Below are 19,565 nucleotides of genomic sequence, written 5' to 3'. Positions count from 1 at the left end.
ATTTAAATGAGTTTCACTTTAAATGTAAATTAGTGTAAGAACTGAGTATTCCCCAAATGGCTGGATGATACTGTCGTCTGGCCGGATGTCCTTATATGGTCATCAAGGTCACGTATACCTTGGCTAGGTATTGTTCTAAGTGTCCCCAAATGTCCCCAAATGGTCGGGTGATACTAAATGGTAATCACAGTCACGTATACCCTTTGTTCAGGGACTGTTCTTGATATCTTGCTGCCGCTCCCAGACTAATAATTGATTGGATTAAGTGTTCTAAATGTTTAGTAACGCTGCTTTAAGATAATGTAAAGATACCAAATAGATAAACTGATTTGAATCAAAGATATTTCTATATGATATGTAAGCCTTTTTGGGAATGAGCTCTTTCAGATGTGTACTGTGGAGTGGAATCTGGGTTGAGGCAGTCTGTAGTTTCTTACAGTCCCCCTTTGATGCTTTTGGCCCTGAAGCATCACAACACTTCCTTTACACAGATTACACCTCCCATTTCGGGCAGGTGCCCAGTGGCGGTGAAGCCCTGCAGTGGGTTATCCTCCTTCGGCCCTCAGAGAATCTTACCCGTCATCGAAACTTCACCTCATGCACACTGGTTATGGCTCCATTCCACTAGGCAAACTTATCATAATGTTTCTTTTTAAGAACCAAACATTTAGAACACTTAATCCAATCAATTATTAGTCTGGGAGGCGGCAGCAAGACATCAAGAACAGTCCCTGAACAAAGGGTATCACGTGACCGTGATTACCATTTAGTATCGCCCGACCATTTGGGACATTTGGGACACTTAGAACAATACCTAGCCAAGGTATACGTGACCGTGATTTAATATAACATTTACATCTTAGAATAAAAAAACACAAAAAGAACAGGAGCAAGGCTCCATAGTCATTATGGATGGCCATACAGCAGATATTATGTTTAAAAAACAAATGATTATAAAATAATAATAATAATAATAATAATAATAATACAGTGGAACCTCGACATAAAAATCCGTCTTCAAATTTTCTCCTTAAATTGAAATTTTGGAAGAAATTAGCATCGGCATATGAAGCATTTTCAACATCACGAGCGAACCGAGCCTTACGGCTAAGTTGTAGATTTTGGGAGGCTGGAGCGGATTATCTACATTTACATTATTTCTGAATTAAATTTGTATGCCGAGGTTCCACTGTTGTAGTAATAATAATAAAAATGAATGAAAAAACATTAACTTAAACAAAACTGGCAAGTCCTTAAAGGTTAAAGGTTGTCCCACTTTAGTCCTGGGTGTCTGACCCATGGTGGGATTGACCACTCGTCACAGAATGGACTGTGCAAAAGAATCTGTTTCTTTTTAAACAATTTGGTGCCTTTCGTGGTTGAAAGGAGGTTCATCAAAACTACCTACCTTCCTTCTTACCCACCTAACTGCATACTGACCACCACATTCTGCCACACCCACCTGCACCACCAGGCCTCATACACCCACCTGCCCCAGTCAGCCCAGCCCACGCAGCTACCCCAATAGGCTTCCCCTCCCGCCCACCCGTCAGCCTGTAACACGCCCAGCCCTGCCCTACCCCACCGGCTCCGAAACACAGCCCACTCCATCGCCCGCCTCCTGGCCACTGTCACGACACCACCGCCCACCCTCTCCAGACCCGATCAAGCGTGCCTGCCCTCCGGTGGGCCCCGCCTGTCACGCACACTCGTTCCCTGCCCCTCCACCTACCTAAACATGACCACCTCCCGGCCTACCCAGTCCCGCCCAGTCTACTGCACCCTCTCACCCCGCTGAATCCACCGACCTGAACACACACCTAACTAGGAACTAGAGCTGCCACGATTACTCCTTAACAAGCGGCCATCACGATTCCACACCATCTTAATCCTACTTTACTACAGTTCAGCTAAATCTATTTTCATGGAAATGAGAGAAGTGTAACGAGGAGAAGGCGTTCCCAAGTATCGTCTATTTTTCGGTTTTAAACTAGATTACGCTGCATTACAAGCAATGTTTAGTCACGGTTTCTACACTAGCGGTAACACCACCAACCTGTTTAATCACCTGAAACATTACAGACCACACTAACGTTAATAAGCGGCGTTATTCAGCGCGGGGAAGCGTCAATAAATGACTAACTGAATGACACTAAACCGATGCTGTTACAAACACCTTCACACTGTCTTTCACATGTGAGTAAAAATTATGATTTAAAATCTATTTTGATTAAAATAATGTCTAATTTAATTTACTAAAGGCTTAAAAATAAGATAAAATAATACAATAAACATAAAATGATTAAAACTAATAAGATAAAAATAAGATTATTATTTTATTATTCTTATTACAGATTATTAAGATGATTTTACTTTTTATAAGTAATAAATTCTATTTAAATAATTAAAATAAATTCATTAATATTAATTATTTGTGTTTTTAATAAATTCTATTCATTACTACAAAAAGTGAAATAAGAAGCGCCTCTTCATATTACATTTTGAGGAGCTTCTTCTATTTTATATGAATATCTTTATGACAAAATTGAGATTTTTATTTATTTCTCATGAAAAACCTGGTAGTCATTTGTCTATATTTGTTTAAATTTAATTAAAGCCAAGAGCATTTTTCTGTTTTGTTTACGTTTGGTAATTTAAGGTGCAGGGTTTCTAAACCACTAAAGTTCAAAGAAATAGAAAAGCGTGATTTATATTCTAAAAAAGCGTTTTATTTATTCATAAAAATATTTTTAAAATTACGATGTATTTCTCATTTGGTCCAGAATCGTGCAGCTCTACATCACACCTAAACACCTGAAACTCAACCTACTGACCTGAACAACTGTCCACCAACCTGCTCACTGACAGACCACCTACACACACCTACTGGCCTGAACAACTGTCCACCAACCTGCTCACTGACAGACCACCTACACACACCTACTGGCCTGAACAACTGTCCACCAACCTGCTCACTGACAGACCACCTACACACACATACTGACCTGCACAACTGTCCACCTACCTGCTCACTGACAGACCACACACACCTACAACCTGAACAACTGTCCACCTACCTGCTCACTGACAGACCTGACACACCTACTGCCTGTCCCACCTACCTGCTCACTGACAGACCACCTACACACACCTACTAGCCTGAACAACTGTCCACCTACCTGCTCACTGACAGACCACCTACACACACCTACTGGCCTACACAACTGTCCACCTACCTACTCACTGACAGACCACCTACACACACATACTGACCTACACAACTGTCCACCTACCTGCTCACTGACAGACCACCTACACACACCTACTAGCCTGAACAACTGTCCACCTACCTGCTCACTAACAGACCACTTACACACACATACTGCAGCCTGCACAACTGTCCACCTACCTGCTCACTAACAGACCACTTACACACACATACTAACCTACACACCTGCTCATCTACACACAAATACCCCCACCTACACAAATATCTACCTATCTACACCCCACCTACACAAATATCTACCAATCTACACCCCCACCTAATCATGCCTACATGATTAGTTGTGTACTGCACCCACCTACACACCCCACCTACACAAATATCTACCTATCTACACCCCAACTACACAAATATCTACCTATCTACACCCCACCTACACAAATATCTACCAATCTACACCCCACCTAATCATGCCCTACATGATTGTTGTCTGCACTGCACCCACCTACACACCCCACCTACACAAATATCTACCTATCTACACCCCCAACTACACAAATATCTACCTATCTACACCCCAACTACACAAATATCTACCAATCTACACCCCACCTACACAAATATCTACCTATCTACACCCCACCTAATCATGCATACACAGTTGTGTATGCACACCCACCTACACACCCCACCTACAGAAATATCTACCTATCTACACACCACATATACATGAATATCTACCTATCTACACACCACATATACATGAATATCTATCTACCTACACCCCACCTACACAAATCTCTACCCATCTACACCCCACCTACACAAATCTCTACCCATCTACACCCCACCTACACAAATCTCTACCCATCTACACCCCCACCTACACAAATCTCTACCCATCTACACCCCACCTACACAAATCTCTACCCATCTACACCCCACCTACACAAATCTCTACCCATCTACACCCCACCTACACAAATCTCTACCCATCTACACCCCACCTACACAAATCTCTACCCATCTACACCCCACCTACACAAATCTCTACCCATCTACACCCCCACCTACACAAATCTCTACCCATCTACACCCACCTACACAAATCTCTACCCATCTACACCCCACCTACACAAATCTCTACCCATCTACACCCAACCTACACAAATCTCTACCTATCTACACCCCACCTGTACAAATATCTCCCTAGCAGGGATAACTAGCATGCACAGGTCTGGTGGCAGTGAGCAGAGGCCGCCGGGCTAGGTAGGCAGGCGAGGCGGGCCGGACGGGCCAGGCAGGGCCAGGGCAGACTACGTGGACAGGCAGAGCAGGGCAGGTCGGGGGTTAGCCATATGGGGCAAGCTGTGTGAGCTGGGCTGAGTGGGGCAGGCTGGGTGATGCAGGCCGGGTGATGCAGGTAAGGTGAGGCAGAATAAGTGATGTGAAGTCACGCTAGCTGGCGTGATAGGATAGGAGCGGTAGGAATAAACTTACATATTAGAATTGTTTTGATTATTCTCAACAATTTTGATCTGAACTTCAGTTCTCAGTTCAAAGAACTCAATATCCAATGTCAGGTGATGTACACGTGATGTCAGGTGTAATAATAATAATGTAAATATTATAGACATCACTTTTCATAATACATAATGTTTAGTCTGTGTACTTGCCAGTGATGTTTTATAGTAAAAAAAAAAAACCTTAACATTTATGACTGCATTAATAACTATAGCACTGATAACAAAATCTTATCAAATAAAATCTAAATGTAAAGGTGATGAGGAGAGTTTACAAACTATACTGAAACTCTAATATCACAAAATCTCCTCAGATAAAATCTAAATGAACAGTCTGTACAGGTGATGAGGAGAGTAATGGGCTTTGGTTTTGCCTGAGTGATGAACTTCATCCATCTACATCTGGAGAGCAGACCATCACGCTCACCAGGACAGAACCACAGGCCAATGGTGATTCAACATCTGGAGGACAGACCATCAGGTTCCCAGGACAGAACCACAGGCCACTGGACATTGATGAATCATCATCTGGAGGGCTGACCATCAGGTTCCCCAGAACAGAACCACTGGCCACTGGTGAATCATCATTCATTCGTTTATCTGCCTTACGGACTCCAGTGTAGACCGACACACACACATACAGTAATTCAGTTAGTAATCCATCCTGTCTCAATGTTGCTCTGAATATGAACATCTGGAGTAAATATAAGAGTCTGAATAGAAAATGATCTGAATCCTTCACTAGCTACTCAGCAGTGTAGATACCTTGCTAAGTGATTTAGAAATGTTAACAATAGTCTGTGAGGATTGTAATGTACTGTGAACTGAAGGGTTGAACTCCAGATGTTGCTCAGATTTAAAGCTGGACTCTTTCTGTTCATCAGAAGGGCTACAATGTTCTGTATTGTCTGGCAGCAGCTGGCGAAGTTTCATCAACCACTTGGGTTCTTCTGCTTTCTGCCTTCGCAGCACCTTCTCAGAGAGCTAACAAGACACAAGACTTCTCCTGGAGTCAAAGTGGCGAGAAGAAAGAGGAAGATATGTTGTGATCATGGCTGGAAGGAGCTAAAGGAGAGTGAGGTTGTGGAGCTCAGGATGTTCAGTGTGTTTTAGCTTCACTGCATGAATAACGTTCATCTTCTTCTTCTACAGTATGAGGCACAAAAAACTCAACGTGTTTTCTCATCACCTTCGTTGCAATAATCTTCACTGAACTTCTACAAATCTGCACAACAGCAGAACTTTATAGAACAGGACTCTCCAACCTGTTTTCCTTTAAGACCTACTTTGACTAAATGGATAATGTTTTCATTTAGATCATTAAATTAGAGTTTTAAACACTTGTCAGTTTGAAGACACAAAAAATCTCTCTTAACTCAGTCTGAAAGTGTGAACCGTCTCCAAAGTAGAAACATGTCCCTAACTGCAGCCCTCAGTCACATGTCCCAACATGCCCACAGTGACATGTCCTAACACGCCCTCAGTCACATGTCTGCTGCGCCCTCAGTCACATGTCCCTAACGCCCTCAGTCACATGTCCTAACACGCCCTCAGTCACATGGCGTCAGTCCTACGCCCTCAGTCACATGCCCTAACACGCCCTCAGTCACATGTCCTAACACGCCCTCAGTCACATGTCCTAACACGCCCTCAGTCACATGGCGTCAGTCTGCACGCAGCCAGTCACATGACCTCAGTCACAGCTGGTAAATAACACCTGAATAGCAGTGAATAAACCCCTAACTAGACACTAATAATCAATTAAGTAATTATTAACTAATAATCGCTGCTATTAAAACTGATCAGAACTAAAGGTTGTGAAGTCTAAATGTACAAACTACAACAACATGACAGAAGTACACCCAATCAATACAGGAGCTTTCTGAACTAATAGATTTGATCAGATCATTAATCTCGAGCTTTTTGGACAAACTCTTGCTAAAGGTCATGCATGTGCACACCGGACACGGCACGTGCTTTTGCAGCTCACGGTCTCGTGCTCGTGCCGCTGTCCGGTCAGTAACCCCTCTGTCAGAAATACACCGTCTTTCTCATGGCATATGCAGGACTAAAACCCTACATGGGGAGCAGAAGCACGGTCTTGGTGCGGACGAGAATCAGGGATCGATCCACTAACATTAGTGTCTGTCACAGTATCTTTAGGAAGCAGAAATCTGTACATTTCTAGTGCACAAGGCGCAGTCTCTGCTACTAGCTCGTGTGTAGCTAGCCTGAACTAGCTAATGTTAGCTAAATTAGTATTAGGGAGAAACTACGTGTTAAGGGCGATAATAAAAGGAGAACTAGAACAAAAACCTTAACGTGTTTTGTCATCACCTTTGTTGCCATCATCTTCACTGAACTGCTACAAATCTACACAACAACAGCAGAACTTTATAGAACAGGACTCTCAACCTGTTTTCCTTTAAAACTACTTTGACTAAATGGATAATGTTTTCATTTAGATCATTAAATTAGAGTTTTAAACACTTGTCAGTTTGAAGACACAAAAATCTCTCTTACCTCAGTCTGAAAGTGTGAACCGTCTCCAAAGTAGAAATGATCAACCCTTCAGCAGTCCCACGTCACTGTTCTGATTCTGTAACGTCAGAACATTTCCATAGTAACCAGAGGCGTGGCTAGGGCTAATCCTTATCAATAGCTCTCGAGACCGGAAAGAGTTTAATCCAGCCCTGAATGTTTTATATAGCGTCAAATCCGCACCATAAATATCGTACTTTCGTAAAAATAAATAAATCACGTGATGCACAAGGATGCTAGTTTTATCTTTCCAGCATGCTAGTGTTTGTTATTCCAAAAATCAGCGTAGAATTTTATGCAGATTAGGGGGCGGGATAAAAGTCCCCATTGGTCCACTGCTCAACCTACTGCCCTATCACAGCCTATCAGTAAAGTGGCGATAAGCTGACCAGCGCTTCTCTGCCGGTTAGTGTTTGAACCTGTCTTAATCAAGTGAGAAGATTTAATTAATCCGTTTCTTAAATGTGTGTCTATTGTAGTATCGTGTCAAACTTCCTGTTATTATGCTAAAGTATTTTGATGAACTGGACAAGTGTATCATTGTACAATCATTAGCATCATAGCATAACATTATTGTTGCTCAAACAGTAGAGTAGTGCGCTAACAGCACTAAGCTCATGTGTTCAGTTTCATCATGATGAAATGTAGAGCTTTAAAGTAATGTCATTCACTTTGTGTTTACTCTGATCTCTGTATTAACCCAGACTCTTAATCAGGAGTCCTGTATCACCATGTCCACAGGTTCAGGTCAGCCAGATACAGGGTCAAATACAGGCTCAGGTCAGTCGGATACAGGGTCAGATACAGGTTGGGTCAGTCAGATACAGGGTCAGATACAGGCTCCAGGTCAGTCAGATACAGGGTCAGATACAGGCTCAGGTCAGTCAGATGCAGGGTCAGATACAGGTTCAGGTCCAGTCAGATACAGGGTCAGATACAGGCTGAGGTCAGTCAGATACAGGGTCAGATACAGGCTCAGGTCAGTCAGATACAGGGTCAGATATAGGCTCCAGGTCAATCAGATACAGGGTCAGATACAGGCTCAGGTCAATCAGATACAGGCTCAGATACAGGCTCCAGGTCAGGTCAGATACAGGCTCCAGATCAGTCAGATATAGGGTCAGGTCAATCAGATACAGGCTCAGGTCAGTCAGATACAGGGGTCAGATACAGGCTCAGGTCAGTCAGATACAGCGTCAGATACAGGCTCAGGTCAGTCAGATACAGCGTCAGATACACGCTCAGGTCAGTCAGATACAGCATCAGATACAGGCTGAGGTCAGTCAGATACAGGGTCAGGTCAGTCAGATACAGGGTCAGGGGCTGCAGGATCAGAGACGGACACATGCACTAATCAGGACATGGCCATTCCAGAAACCAGGAAAGATAAAAGCTTTAGTCTGAATGTTCAGGGCTGCCATTACAGCAGTGTTCTTGCTTATACAAGATCTACATGTTTGATATATAAAATACAGTTGTTGGTTTGTTTTTTTGCATAATGTTTTTAAAGTATTTGACTCTGCACTTCTGTTTCTGCCCATTGCAGTAGTTTTATCATTTATAATAAGTTTTTTTTTAAGTTTTTGTAATTCTGTGTCAAGGGCTGTTACTGCTAGTTCTGTCCTATGTTGAAAAAAGAAAGAAATAAAATAAAGTTTTATTAAAGCGGTGAGTGTGATCATGTATAACAGTGCAGTGTGTGTTACAGTGTGATCATGTATAACAGTGCAGTGTGTGTTACAGTGTGATCATGTATAACAGTGCAGTGTGTGTTACAGTGTGATCATGTATAACAGTGCAGTGTGTGTTAGTGTGATTTTCCATGATATTCTTTGTTTTGTCCTAGAAGTTCTTTCTGTTCTGTTTGGACAACATGTGCTGAACACAGACACTCAGTGACAGTCTTCTGTATCTTAGATAGGCCTTGTCGTAGTAAACTTCATAAAATTGCCAGTGAACACGTCAACCACCACGTCTGATTCTGCTGGCGTCTTTTGTTTACCTATAGATAATAATGAAGATTATACCTTTCTTCTGTATAAATACTCCCTGTTCATCTCATTAAATTTCGAAGAGTTCTGCTATTTAATCACTGTTTCTGCATAGTTCTTTAGCATCTCTTCCCTGAATTTAGCGCGACTCAGGAATTTTCTCAGAGTGAACACAAAAATTCTAAAACTAGGTTTCCATGTTCTCCTTGTATTTTGTTAATCATGTTCTATTTGTCCGTGTCTTGTGTTGGTTTCGTTTGATTCATGTTAATAAAGCAGCGCTTTAATTGTTCAGCATGTGGGTCTGTAACACTGTGTGCAGGAGTTAGCGACTATCACAGAGATCTGGGTTTGGTCCCTTCCAGCGAAGTCTCGATTATTACACACAAACTTAGTTAAATGAATGTGATTTCTATTTCTATGCTCTGTTGCAATCATATGCACAGGCTGCAAACACACTGTGCATTGTACACTGTCTGTGCATATGACATGACATTCATCCTGTGAATCACATTTATACCTGTGCACTGTTATACATGATCACACTGTAACACACGCTGCACTGTTATACATGATCACACTGTAACACACGCTGCACTGTTATACATGATCACACTGTAACACACGCTGCACTGTTATACATGATCACACTGTAACACACGCTGCACTGTTATACATGATCACACTGTAACACACGCTGCACTGTTATACATGATCACACTGTAACACACGCTGCACTGTTATACATGATCACACTGTAACACACACTGCACTGTTATACATGATCACACTGTAACACACACTGCACTGTTATACATGATCACACTGTAACACACACTGCACTGTTATACATGATCACACTGTAACACACTGCACTGTTATACATGATCACACTGTAACACACACTGCACTGTTATACATGATCACACTGTAACACACACTGCACTGTTATACATGATCACACTGTAACACACTGCACTGTTATACATGATCACACTGTAATATACTGTGCCATGTCTACTGTGTATACTCTATAATAATGTATCATATGTCATTACCATACTGTTTATCCAAGTATATGTTTAGATTGCAATTTAGACTGTACAGGCTGATTACAGACTATATATAGAAGTATTTAAATTTGTACATTACATATTCTACTGCAATGTCTGGAGCTGTACTCAAGAATTTCACTCACTTCTACATGTGTGGATGGTGATGTGACAATAAAGTGATTTGATCTGATCTGAGTTAAAACTACAGACAGCTGTTTACAGACACCAAACTCCTGAAATATCACCTGTGTGCTGTTTATTTTGTGGGCATGTACTCCAATAATACAGCATAAATATTTTAGTTTGTAGTGTTTCAATTAGAACTCCATCACCATATCATACAAAAATAATAATGAACATAATTTATTTAGAGTAAGCGCTCTGTGTGCTGCCATTGTCCAGTATAAAGTCCACTATGATTAACTCATGTTAATAATAAGAATATGAACAATAAAATAATTACAACACAGGACAGCTGTTCTAACTGTTAGATAAGCTTTATTTCAACTCCACTGATCAAAATGTTTGCTTACAGTTGCCTTTTAGTCCTACTGCCAACACGATTTTTCCATTTTCAGACAGTTCACATTTATCTATGACAAGAAGCAAGATATGCCACAAATGATCTAAAAGCACACCATCAGACTGAGCTTTGTCCAGCAACTTCCATGTACATTAGTGTCTTAAAAATCAATTTTAGCCACAGCAGTATGTCAGAGCTTGAGATGCATTTCCTCAAAACACCTGGAATCAGTTATAAATGTTGCCTGCACAGACAAAACAAGGACATTTTAAGACGCATTGAGGCCATTTCTGTCAAAAATGAACACACTTAAATTAATACACTAGCCTTCAAAATAAGGGATGTACAAAACAGAAAAGAAATATATAAAAGGTGGACACTTTATAGCCTTGCTAAAGCCATAATATATATAGTGGGGTCCAAATGCCATTTTTTTTATTTAATACATTAATTTGTTTTACAGATTATATTATTTGACAACAACTTGAAGTCAAATCTTTGAAATTTATGCTTTCTGAGTTTCTAGCATTTAGCATGTTGCCTTTTTTGCTTTAAATGAGTGTGTGCATGTGAGCTGCATGGACACCACAAGTTTATGCAAAACCTTACAAGTCATTTTAGATCAAATGCATCAGTGTGTCACTTGAACACATGCTTCAGTAAAAAAGATCAGACATGAGGAAAATCTGACCTTTAAATAGACACCTAGAAAGAGTACAGAATCTTAAATTAACTATTGTTTACTTTCTATATTTTAAATAGGAAAAAATGCAGTTGAAGAAAAATCCCAGATTATTAATGTGGTCACAGAATTTGTTGTTTTACCCGAGTTGGTTTCTTCAAGTCTATTGTTTGTTGGCCTGGCTCTCAGTCTCCGCTCTAATTCATCCCAAAGGTGTTCTATCGGGTTGAGGTCAGGACTCTGTGCAGGCCAGTCAAGTTCATCCACACCAGACTCTGTCATCCATGTCTTTATGGACCTTGCTTTGTGCACTGGTGCACAGTCATGTTGGAAGAGGAAGGGGCCAGCTCCAAACTGTTCCCACAAAGTTGGGAGCATGGAATTGTCCAAAATGTCTTGGTATGCTGAAGCATTCAGAGTTCCTTTCACTGGAACTAAGGGGCCAAGCCCAGCTCCTGAAAAACAACCCCACACCATAATCCCCCCTCCACCAAACTTTACACTTGGCATAATGCAGACAGACAAGTACCGTTCTCCTGGCAACCGCCAAACCCAGACTCGTCCATCAGATTGCCAGATGGAGAAGCGCGATTCGTCACTCCAGAGAACGCATCTCCACTGCTCTAGAGTCCAGTGGCGGCGTGCTTTACACCACTGCATCCGACGCTTTGCATTGCACTTGGTGATGTATGGCTTGGATGCAGCTGCTCGGCCATGGAAACCCATTCCATGAAGCTCTCTGCGCACTGTTCTTGAGCTAATCTGAAGGCCACATGAAGTTTGGAGGTCTGTAGCGATTGACTCTGCAGAAAGTTGGCGACCTCTTCACACTATGCGCCTCAGCATCCGCTGACCCCGCTCCGTCAGTTTACGTGGCCTACCACTTCGTGGCTGAGTTGCTGTCGTTCCCAAACACTTCCACGTTTTTATAATACAGCTGACAGTTGACTGTGGAATATTTAGGAGCGAGGAAATTTCACGACTGGACACGGCACGACACGACACAGGTGGCATCCTATCACAGTTCCACGCTGGAATTCACTGAGCTCCTGAGAGCGACCCATTCTTTCACAAATGTTTGTAAAAACAGTTTGCATGCCTAGGTGCTTGATTTTATACACCTGTGGCCATGGAAGTGACTGGAACACCTGATTCTGATTATTTGGATGGGTGAGCGAATACTTTTGGCAATATAGTGTATATGTTACAATCATACATGTTATTAGTACCTGGTTTTTCTACTGTTTTTCAAAGCTGTACATAATTTCATTTTATTTCATATCATTTTACATTCCATTGTACGTTCTTTTTGGCTTCAAAGAAATATGGCTTTAAACACTTTTCCTTTAAATAAGTGAATTCAAATGAATGAACCACAACTTATTGGAAGCCGTACGAGATATTGGGCTACTTTTCTTGCCGAAAGCCCGGTGAGTGTATAGCATGTTCACTTTTAGCTCGTAACTGTGGCTAATATGCTAACAAGAAATGACACCACACTTGATATTGTTGTCTAGATACTTGTCATGAAAACCAGTCGGGAGTTTGTGAGAATGATGTCTAATGTCACGCGCTTTGGTGCCTTTTTGTAATTATTGTTATTATCTTGATGTGTGGTTTGCGGGCATTCCAGTTTCGGGGTGCAGCTAAATATATATATTTTTTCTTTTTTTACTTTTGGGTACTGATGGACGGACAAGCAGAGAGTCGAGCTGCTTCTTCTTCTCTTGTTTAATGGCGAATAACTCCTTAGGATCATTATCGCCACCTACTGTACTGGATGTGAAGTAAGTTTACTTAGGTGATGAGTCTGAAATTTGAGAAGGGGATATTTTGGTGGATGTTCCGTTTTCTTTCCAATCTATGGCGCACTCAGTTCACATGCTCATGCTAGCGCTGCGTGTTTAGCTCCTCTAACACTCACAATTAGCTCTTCATGCCCCAGATTAGGTAGAATACTCCCATCCACACATATTATCATCTAGATCCTAAACCTGGGTCATAAATATATACTGTATTTAATCAGTGCTCTGTATACCTGTTCACGTTGTCTTTCCCCACTTCACTCTCATGGTGGAAGTGAGACTCAGATGGTGTCTTCATGCTTCTGATTCACTGAAGACTCCTGGTTTATGTCATCTGTAGTGGGCAGGGCAGGGGTCCTTGATCTCCACGATTGAGAACCCTGTGCTAAAATGAGGATGTGAACAAAACATTTCCTCTAAGGTACATAGTCTCAAGGTCAGCTTGCAAACCTAAAAGCCATACAGATGTCAGTGAAGGTAGTCACAGTAAGCTCCCTGTTTTACAGTTGTTCATGTTAAACAGCATTTTCTCAGGTTCTCCCAATGCATGTCGCACTACTCTGTGGTTGTTGTTTTGTTAAATCTGGTATTTACTTTATTTCATGTTGTGTAAATTCAGGACCAAGTGCATTTTGGAAGAACTGACTGTTCATGAGTGTGTGCATATAATAAAAAATCTCTTCCTTTTATTCTTGTGCTGGGTGAAGTTGCATTTCAAAATGCATAATTACACAATTCATATTTTACCTGTAATGCATAGGAAATGCCTAGTTCCTGACCAGAAAATGGGAGTAAATGTAACTTTCAAATGTGACTAGTACATTTAGAAAAACAAAGTAGGGTCCACTCAAAGTTAAGTAATATGGAAGCTTTAAAAAAAATTAGGTTTAAGTTTCAATAAAAATACACTTTTAAAACTTTCAAAGTTAAGTAGAGCAAACCCAAAACAATGACTAAGGAAATGCAGAAATTTAGAGCAAGAAGTATTTCTTACATATAGAAAATTAAGTAATAAATACAAAGACTAGTCTTACTTGAACTACATAATTATTTTTATTAGGTAGATCAGGCTGAATATTTTTATAAGTGCAGACTGGTTAAAAAATAATTTAAAAAATAATAGTAATAATAATATAGTCACCTTTAGAAAATGTGGATTCAAACACATTTCTTATTCTTCTTCAAGCAGAAGCGTTCCTTCCGCCCATGGCTACAGGGGTGGCGGTTGACCACGGGGCCTTAAGCCGAGACCATTCAAGGTCAGTGACCTGCCGCGAGCCGCGAGCCAAGGCCGAGCTCCCTCCTTCCTTGGGAATGGTTAGATGTCTCCTGTAGAGCTGGTGAAGTGGAAGGCGTGTTAGTCGCACGGCAGACCATTTGTAGTGCCCGTGCCAGGCTTCCTCCTTGTCTGGCCGAATGACTCGGTCATCTTCTTACCACTCACGCGTAACCCCACCGCCGCCCTCAGGTAGCGTGGGATTTGAGTGGTGTAAGGCTCCCATGCCTTCTGTCTATGCCCTTAAGGAAAAAGCTCTACCGCTTTCTAAAGAAGTTTGCCTCTCCGGTCTGGACGTGGTGCGCAGTCGTGCCGACAAAAACCTGCTCACTCACACGTACAGGAGAGGCCTGGCAGAGGTGCCGAAATAGCTCATTTGGGAGAGCGTTAGACTGAAGATCTAAAGGTCCCTGCTTCGATCCCGGGTTTCGGCAGCTGGAGCACAGTTCCGCAACTTATGCCTCAGATTTGAAAACAAAACGTGGAAATAGTGCAGGATAAAGGTCTGAAAGGTAAAAGGTCTAAAAGCCCCCTGGTCCGAGACGAGAGCCGAAAAACTCGGATGCTACAGAACTCTTAGGTTCTTGTTGAACGCTTAGCCTGCACCCTTCAGTTTACGTGACCGCATGCCTCAATACCTGCATACAAATCATTGAAAGGTAGCCTCCTAGCCCGCACGCCATTAGAAAACCCATGCTTTTGACAAGGCTCCTTGGAAGCGCTGCCACCTGACGAGGTGGCCGAGAGGTTAAGGCGATGGACTGCTAATCCATTGTGCTCTGCACGCGTGGGTTCGAGTCCCACCCTCGTCGTGCGTGTGTTTCCCCTTTACCGCTATGCGCCACACAGCAGCAACTGAATGCTCCCCCAGACAGTCGTGCAGCATGAAAACAACAGTGATCCGACTACTTTGAAAATCGTGCAGTGTGAACTTGGCATAAGTGTTTCACAACCTTGGGCTGCATTCCCATGCTGGTTGGACACACATGCTGTAACATATATGCACACACACATGAGCAAGCCGCCTCAACAGGAGGTGGAGGATATGGACCGCCAATCCACGTTTCAAAATTAAGCTCTACCCCACCCCACAACTTCAGGCCCAGTATAGAACACACACACACGTATACATAAAATGTTTTTTCCCCATGTTATGAGACTAATTTAATGTAATGCTTTCTTTCCGCTTCCAGGAATCAAAAACGAAAACAAACTGGAAAAATAAAGAAAACTGAAGAGCTGACTAAGAAGCAACATGAAAAGAAAAAAAGACAGTGGTCAGTTATTTTTTAGTACCATGGTAAAATGCTTCATGTTTTTTAGGTAAACGTTGAAATGTTGTCCTGTTTATTCCTGTTTTAATGTTTTTCTTACACAAGGTATAAGAAAAAGTATACAAGGCTCAGTATAAATCTCAGACTAGTATACTTATTATCATTACCCAAATAATTAACCTCATTACTGAAACCTATATATCATTACCGAAACTCATGATTATTAGATGTTAATTTAATTAATAGAGATATAGTACTTTGATTTTAAATGCATGTGCAGAATCTTAAAATGATGTTCTCTCAGGTTTGTCACGTCATTTTGAAAAAATGTCAGGTTTCTTCAAAATATAAAGAAAAAATGTTTGTAAATTGTGGACGGTGTTGCGGTAATGAGAGAAATCAGTCAAAATTTAAAAAACTGTTAAATTAAAAATAAATATTATTTCAGAACTTGAAGTAACTGTGCATGACTATTAATAATCCATTTTTAAAACTGTGAAAATGTATTTGCTTTTCTATCAGTGTTAATGTTTTCACAGTGTTGCAGTAATGAGATTTTTTAGGACTTTTGGAAATTATGTTCAAAAAGGTGTTAAATGATAAGTAAAAGTTTTTAAATTAATGTTCACAAACACTCCAGACTTTGTTGCTAATGTCTAAAAAAAAAAAAGTTAATTTAAGCATTTTTAAAATTTTCATGTTTGAAATTTTTAAAACCAAGATTTCGTGAGAATCACCCAGATATGTGTGTAAATGTTTGTAGAGGAAGTGCTGGAGTATGCTGTAAAAACATCGATTTTAAAGTACTATCCGCTGTCGTCTGCACTCTGCATGCTAATCTTTGTTTTAAAATTGTTCTTCTGATGTCTGAAGGTCCAGAGAGTGCTGAGGGTAAACCCATGGGCTTGGAATCGAAGTACAAGTGGGTTTTTAGAACAGAATGCACTCTTTATATGAGGTGTCTGCTAAGACCTATATTTTGTAAAGGTGTATGATGTATTCTGTGTGTGTGTGTGTGTGTGTGTATGATGTATTCTGTGTGTGTGTGTGTGTGTGTGTATGATGTATTCTGTGTGTGTGTGTGCTTGATGTATTCTGTGTGTGTGTGTGTGTGTGTGTGTGCATGATGTATTCTGTGTGTGTGTGTGTGTGCTTGATGTATTCTGTGTGTGTGTGTTTTAGGCACCTGTTGGAGCTGTTAAGGAGGACAGCGGTTCACGGTGAGAGTAACTCTTTGCATATCATCGGTCCATGTGGATCTGTTAAAACCATGGTACGAAGATGTCTGTGTGCTACTTCTGTTAGGTTAGGATACACACATGTACTTTACACTAAGCTGTTGTGTGTGTATGTGTGTGTGTGTGTGTGTGTGTGTGTGTGTGTGTGTAGCTGCTACGTTGTGCTCTGAGAGAGCTGCTGGACTTGCAGGAGGTGAAGATGAATGTCCTGCAGGTTCACCTGAGCAGTGAGTGTTGTGTAAAAGAGCGTGTGTTTAAAAGAGGCTGCTGGTTTAAGTCACGGCTCCGTTCATGGCCGCGTGTCTCGTGCAGGTCTGCTGCAGATGGACGACCGGATCGCTCTGAGAGAGATCACACGCCAGCTTCAACTGGAGAACGTCGTAGGAGACAAAGTGTTGGTGAGTGTGTTCCAGTATTCCTGGAATTCTCGAGTCGTGTATACAGCTGGGACGTTACAGGAGCGGCAACATCACATGATTCAAAAGAAGTGAATGTGAGAGAAACTTGGGAGTGATATTACTGTAACTGATAACCCAGTCTGTCTGTCTGTCAGCTGCCTGCCTGCCTACCTGTCTGTCTGTCTTCTTGCCTGCCTGTCTGTCTGTGCACCTGTCTGTCTGTCTGTCTGTCTGCCTACCTACCTACCTACCTGTCTTTCTTCCTGTCTGTCTTCCTGCCTGCCTACCTGTTTGTCTGTCTGTCTTCCTGTCTGCCTGTCTGTGCACCTGCCTGTCTGTCTTTCTGTCTGTCTTCCTGCCTGCCTTCCTGTCTGTCTGCCTGCCTGTCTTCTTGTCTGTCTGCCTGTCTGCCTACCTGTCTGTCTTTCTGTCTGTCTGCCCACCTGTCTGTCTATCTTCCTGCCTGTCTGTCTGTCTGCCATTACCTGTTTGCCTGTCTTCCTGCCTGTCTTCCTTCCTTTCTTTCTTCCTGCCTGTCTGCCTTCTTGCCTGCCTGTCTTCCTGCCTGCCTACCTGCCTGTCTGTCTTCTTCCCTGCCTGCCTGTCTTTGCACCTATCTGTCTGCCTGCCTACCTACCTACCTGTTTGTCTGTCTTCTTGCCTGCCTGCCTGTCTGTGCACCTGTCTGTCTGCCTGCCTGCCTGCCTACCTGTCTGTCTGTCTGTCTGTCTTCCTTCTTGGCTGTCTTCCTTTCTGTCTGTCTTCCTGTCTGCCTGTCTGTGCACCTGCCTGTCTAACTGTTTTTCTGTCTGTCTTCCTGCCTGCCTGCCTGTCTGTCTGCCCACCTGTCTGTCTATCTTCCCTCCTGTCTGCCTTCTTGCCTGCCTGTCTTCCTGTTTGCCTACCTGTCTGTCTGTCTGTCTTCCTACCTGTCTTGGCTACCTGTCTGTCTGCCTGTCTGTCTGACTACCTGGCTGTCTGTATGCCTACCTATCTGTCTGTTTCTCTGTTTGTCTGCCTGCCTCCCTCTCTGCCTACCTGCCTGCCCACATGCCTGCCTATCTGACTGCCCGTCCTATCTGCCTGTCTACATGTCTGTCTTCCTCCTGTCTGTCTGTCTGTCTGCAGGTGATAAAAGCAGCAGTCAGCCAGTGTTCTTCATCCTGGAAGAGTTTGATCTGTTTGCTCATCATAAGAACCAGACGCTGCTGTACAACCTGCTGGATGTTTCTCAGTCTGCTCAGGCTCCTGTAGCTGTGGTGGGACTCACCTGCAGACTAGTATGTACACACACACACACACACACACACACACACACACACACTTAATATACCTGTCACCAAAAAACGCCGCATGTTTATAAAATCTCTGTATTTTTTTCCTGTTTGTTTATTCCAGGACGTTCTTGAGCTCTTGGAAAAGTGTGTGAAGTCTCGTTTTTCCCACAGACAGAGTCACCTGTTGAGTTCTCTGACTTTCCGTTAGTATCGAGACTCCTTTCGGTCCGAGCTCACGCTGCAGGATGACTTCCCGACAGCAAAGTTCTCTCAAGAGTGGAACCTCTGCGTCTCGATGCGACACACCGCATCACGAACCTGAACTGAAGTGTTACACTGCTCACATGTGAACATACACACTGCTGGAGGAAGCTCACGTGTTTTCCTCGATTGTACATAGCACGTGTTCTCTCTCCTCGTCTTCCTCACCACTGATGATGATGATGATGATGAGGGAGTAATTATAATGATCCAATTCTAACCATGACAACCATGATTTGACCAAGCATGACCAATTAGAGTAAAATAAAAATATCTAACGGCTTAATATATATATATATATATATATATATATATATATATATATATATATATATATATATATATATATATATATACAGGTGCAAAGTTGATTTATTTCAGTAATTCAATTCAACAAGTGAAACTGCTGTATTATATAGAGCCATTACACACAGACTGATATATCTCAAGTGTTTATTTCTTTTAATTTGGACGATTATGGCTTACAGCTAATGA

General features: G+C 42.0%; 2 non-coding genes and 1 pseudogene across 2 annotated transcripts; all 3 read left to right on the top strand.

Moving 5' to 3' along the window:
• Positions 1–14,983: 14,983 nt before the first annotated feature.
• Positions 14,984–15,056, top strand: trnaf-gaa (transfer RNA phenylalanine (anticodon GAA)). Its single transcript has one exon. It is a non-coding gene; the product is annotated as a tRNA-Phe (tRNA).
• Positions 15,057–15,352: 296 nt separating this feature from the next.
• Positions 15,353–15,434, top strand: trnas-gcu (transfer RNA serine (anticodon GCU)). Its single transcript has one exon. It is a non-coding gene; the product is annotated as a tRNA-Ser (tRNA).
• Positions 15,435–16,576: 1,142 nt separating this feature from the next.
• LOC131350320 (origin recognition complex subunit 4-like) lies at positions 16,577–19,131 on the top strand (annotated as a pseudogene).
• The last annotated feature ends 434 nt before the right edge of the window (positions 19,132–19,565 follow it).

The sequence above is a fragment of the Hemibagrus wyckioides genome, unplaced genomic scaffold (genome assembly GCF_019097595.1).
Source record: "Hemibagrus wyckioides isolate EC202008001 unplaced genomic scaffold, SWU_Hwy_1.0 Contig32, whole genome shotgun sequence".
In the NCBI taxonomy this organism is placed as follows: domain Eukaryota; kingdom Metazoa; phylum Chordata; class Actinopteri; order Siluriformes; family Bagridae; genus Hemibagrus; species Hemibagrus wyckioides.
The sequence above is the reverse complement of the archived record's forward strand: the minus strand, read 5'-3'. Positions and strand labels throughout refer to the sequence as shown.